The following is a 4,780-nucleotide window of genomic DNA, read 5'->3' as shown; positions in this document are numbered from 1 at the left end:
AAAAACAAAACTGTGACCATGAGGTTGAACACAGGCCCCTGCAGCGGACGCCTTCGTCCACTAAGCCACCAGACCCGGCATTCACACACCTCTATCTATCTATCTATCTATCTATCTATCTATCTATCTATCTATCTATCTATCTATCTATCTATCTATCTATCTATCTATCTATCTATCTATCTATCTCGCTCTGTCTCCCTCCCTCTATCACTCTCCCTCTCTCTGTCTCCCTCTCTCTGTCTCCCTCTCTCTCTATCTATCTCTCTCTCTCTCTCTCTCTCTCCCTCCCTCTGTCTCCCTCACTCTGTCTCCCTTTCTCTCTCCCGCCCTCCCTCTCTCTGTCTCCCTCCCTCTGTCTCTGTCTCCCTCTGTCTCACTCACTCTGTGTCTCCCTCCCTCTCTCTGTCTCCCTCCCTCTCTCTGTCTCAGTCCATCCCTCCCTCTGTATGTCTCCCTCCCTCTTGTCTCCCTCCCTCCCTCTGTCTCCCCCTCTGTCTCACTCACTCTGTTTGTCTTCCTCTCTCTCTGTCTCCCTCCCTCTCTCTGTCTCCCTCCCTGTCCCTCTCTCTCCTTCCCTCTCCCTCTCTCCGTCTCCCTCCCTCTCTCTCTCTCTCCCTCTTCCTCTCTCCGTCTCCCTCCCTCTCTCTCTCTCTCTCCCTTTCTCTCTGTCTCCCTCCCTCTCTCTCTCTCTCCGTCTCCCTCCCTGTCTCCCTCACTCTGTGTCTCCCTCACTCTGTGTCTCCCTCACCCTCTCCCTCCCTCCCTCTCTCACCGTCTCCCTCCCTCTGTCTCCGTCTCTCTCCCTCCCTCTGTCTCTCTCCCTCTTGTCTCCCTCCCTCTTGTCTCCTTCCCTCGTGTCTCCTTCCCTCTTGTCTGTCTCGTTCTTGCCTGTCTCTGTCTCCCTCCCTCTGTCTCCCTCTCTGTCTACCTCCCTCTCTCTGTCTCTCTCTCTGTCTCCCTCTGTCTCACTCACTCTGTTTGTCTTCCTCTCTCTGTGTCTCCCTCCCTCCCTCTCCCTCTGTTCTCCCTCTGTCTCCCTCCCTCCCTTTCCCTCTTTCTCCGTCCTTGTTGTTTGCCATAGACTCATGTGCTCCACACCTAAAGCAAATTCACTGAAAATATATGACATCCTTAACTTGACCCTTTTCTTGTTTCCTGTACTTTATTATGTGTACCATACCATTATGCTTGGATCTATGAATACTGTCCTTTTTACTACCTCCACACCAGCCTGACTATGTTCACATGACTTGCCAATAGTTACCACTTCCATGCAAGAGGGATCATCTTTTTTCCAAAATCTTTCCTTCACCTTCTCTATACCCCACCCCAGCATAAGCTGGCCTCTTAAAAGTTCATCATTATTCATACCAAAATTACACATAGAAGCAAGCTTTATCAGCGCCGTCATATATTCTTGTACTCTTTCTCCACTTCTTTGCAGTCGTTTACCAAAATGATACGTTTTCAACATGGCTGAAGTTTTTCCAAGAAAATGTGGACCTCGTTTTTTAAACAAACGTCATACTCATTCAACCCGAGAGCCTCCTCAGATGACAAATCCGGTCAATGTTGTGAAACTTCCTGAACTGCTGCTAAACAATGCATCAATAATGACGTGTTCCGTTCAGCGCTCAAAGAAGATCCAAAAATCGAGGCATAATGAGAAAATACCTCTTCAATTTGCCATTTTGAAACACAGGTTTCACTGGATTGGAGAAGAAGAAGAATGGGGGATGGCGAACATTCTGCGTTTTAATTGACATTCTAAATCACTATACAAGCAAGAACGCACCGTTATCGGGCTAGATGCCGAAGGTTACAACCCACCTGAAGTGAAATGTGAGTGTAAAGTTCTGAACTCTTAAGATTGGTGCAAAACACTAATTTCACTATTCAAAAACCCCCTAAAATGGTTGCCATTTGTTGGAAGATTACTGCATTGTTATATAAAGAACACCAAAGCACATTGGGTTGTGCTGCTTCTACCTCCGCCCTACAATTGTGCAGAATCAAATATTAGTGAAAGCAGGCACCGACATCACTACGCTTGTCCAAAGATACTTTCCCAAATCGAAATGGCATTGGCCTTTGCGCGTCAGGATGATGTCAGGACGTTGAGGTTTGAAGTGCAGAGCTCCTCCTTGTCTGCAGGAGTGTAACCCAGGAGAGCTCGAGTGAAAGAACGCCACAGGTCGTGGTGATACATCTTGGCCACAACAGAAGGTAGTTTAAAAGATGCCTCGATGAGATGTGTTTAGCAAAGTTTTGAAAACTTTTTTATGCAACACGTCTTACTGAGTAAAGATGTTGTCGGATTCTGCTCCCTTCCTCTCCCTCTGTCTCCTTGCCTGTCTCCCTCTCTCTGTGTCTCCCGCTCTCTGTCTTCCCCCTCTCCCTCTCTCTCTCCCTCCCTCTGTCGCACTCTGTCTTCCTTCCGCTGTAAACTCACCCGCTGCTCTCACTAGCTGCTGCCCCCCCTCACCTCACCCTGCTGTCCCTGTCACCTCACCCCGCGCTGAGACGGCTTCCCTGGAACACACACAGCCGCCGCACCCAAGTACTTCACAGGTCTTTTAAAGACCATTCACTTGTTAATAAGGCTTTGTTGAATTTCACCTCTTCTTAGCGCCCCTGCATCTCCACTCAAAAGCGCCCCTGCATCTCCACTCAATCAGAGTGGAGATGCAGGGGCGCTAAGAAGAGGTGAAATACAACAAAGCCTTATTAACAAGTGAATGGTTTTTAAAAGAATCGCCCGGAGCTATAAAAAAAAACGAGGTATGTTGCCTGCAAGGTCCGCGGGCCGCCAAGGAAGGCTTGCCGGGCCGCTGGCGGCCCGCGGGCCGTACTATGAGTACCCGTGGTCTACAGGGATATGGTGACCAAAGCACAACAGTAAATAACCATTCAGCAGATAATGGCTCATCTGGACTCCATTCGAAAAGATATGGTTATCCTTGAAAAAAGTGAATTTTCAACACTCCGAGCTGAAAACGAGAAAATAAAAATAGAATTGGACCAGGTCAAGATACAGCTTATGAATGAATCGAACAAAATCAGAGCGGACACCAAACTGGACATTAACCTTGAAAGAAGCAGATTGACAGACATGTTCACAGATCATGAAAAGAAGTTAATAGAAACGAGTACAGAGTTTCATAAAAAGAATGTAGGCACAGATGGTGTTATCACGGAAATCAATAAAAAAATCGATATTGATATTGCCTCTTTAAAAACGCTCATGGAGTCCCACAAGCTGGACACGATCCGGTATCTTGCAGGTTCCGTTTTTGCATGTCTAGCAATAGCTCTGGGATTTTATCGATGTGGAAATAGTACTGCAAACATCAAAGTGCAAAACAGTGGCCTTTTTATCTATAATTTGTGGACATTACCAAAGACGTGTTAAAGGAGGAGGAAATGAAAGGCAACCTTTGCTTTCCCATATCAAAGTTTAGATCTATGGCCACTCGGAACTGTCCTGATGACGCACAAAGGTTTTTCAACTCCACCATTGTAAAAAAACTGGAACCCCAGTTATATGCGGTCCCGCTCCTCAATTTTGAACTCAGTACTGTACCCTTTGCGTTACCTCATGTGTACCACCACTTCACCTCAGCACTGCCTTTTTCTGGGGTAACTTGAGGCGTTAATGGCAGAGATGAACAGAGTAGATCGTGTGATTGGTAATCCAGGATCCTTTTACCTCCACATCATGGGTCTAAAGACAGTTGTCGGTTGTCTCTACTCTCTAAGAATGTACAGCAGTAACCACTCTCAGAGCTTTTTACCATGAGGCTCTTCAGCATTCACTCCTCGCTTTTTTTTTTCTTGGTCCAGAGGCCACCTACTGTTGTCGCTTCATGTCAGATATCCCAGCATTTACAAATCCCTCCGTAAAGTCTTTGTCAACTCAGAGCCACTCTTAAAGAGCAGGTGGAGGCATGCAACTGGAGGAAATACTACTTCAGTCTGCACCTGATATGGAAAGTGCAGTTTCAAGTTGCGACGCCTAATCCCCAGCAGATCTGGAACGAAGAGTGTTCCTTGGTCTGCGGTCCATCAGTTACATTCCTTCTCAACTGATCTCACTAAATCCAAATGAGAATGCAGTATTATCCTTCTAGACTCCTGCCACACTTGTGCTTAAATCCCACCAGGCCTTGGGTCTCTCTGACCGCCGTGCACTGTTTTAGGCAGCATACATTTGCTCCTGAGTTTAGGAAAGCTTGGTGTTGATATTTTTTTAAAACTGCTAAAATCCTGTCATCTTTCGGCTCTATATGCTTACTTGCACTATTCATTATTATTGCATAAATTGTTTTTGATTGCATTTTGTTGAACAAATTAAACATTGACAATACATCATACAAGTGTTAAAATCAATGTACAGTATGTTTTGCCTGAGGCACTGAGGGTTAGAAGGTGTAGGAGTCGCATGTCCTTCATAGCTCACTGTGCTATATTTGAAGGATATCAATCCTTGAACTGCGAGTAACAAAGAATCTGTGTTAAAAGGCAAAAGCAGTAACCCACTTACATATCTGCTTTAAATAAAAATCTGTCATCTGCTTGATACAGGATGTGCTTTGCAGGAGTCACCTTAACCTTCTATGCTACTTTAATTCAAAACTGGAACTAAACAAACCACAGATCTCTCCAGCAAATATGGTAATGCCCAGAGTTATCTTACCATTATTATCATTCACTGAGATTTACTGGGCACACAAACATCTTTGCAGCAGGTGCCTTACCCAGTGCTTTAATCGCTGGT

The 4,780-nt window shown here is 45.7% G+C and overlaps 1 pseudogene; it reads left to right on the top strand.

Annotated features, from left to right (window-relative positions):
- The first annotated feature begins 2,875 nt into the window (after positions 1 to 2,875).
- On the top strand, positions 2,876 to 3,444 carry LOC146817529 (coiled-coil domain-containing protein 90B, mitochondrial pseudogene; annotated as a pseudogene).
- Positions 3,445 to 4,780: the final 1,336 nt, after the last annotated feature.

This window comes from Triturus cristatus, chromosome 6 (assembly GCF_964204655.1).
Source record: "Triturus cristatus chromosome 6, aTriCri1.1, whole genome shotgun sequence".
Taxonomy (NCBI): Eukaryota; Metazoa; Chordata; class Amphibia; order Caudata; family Salamandridae; genus Triturus; species Triturus cristatus.
This window is presented reverse-complemented; position numbering and strand designations above follow the sequence as displayed.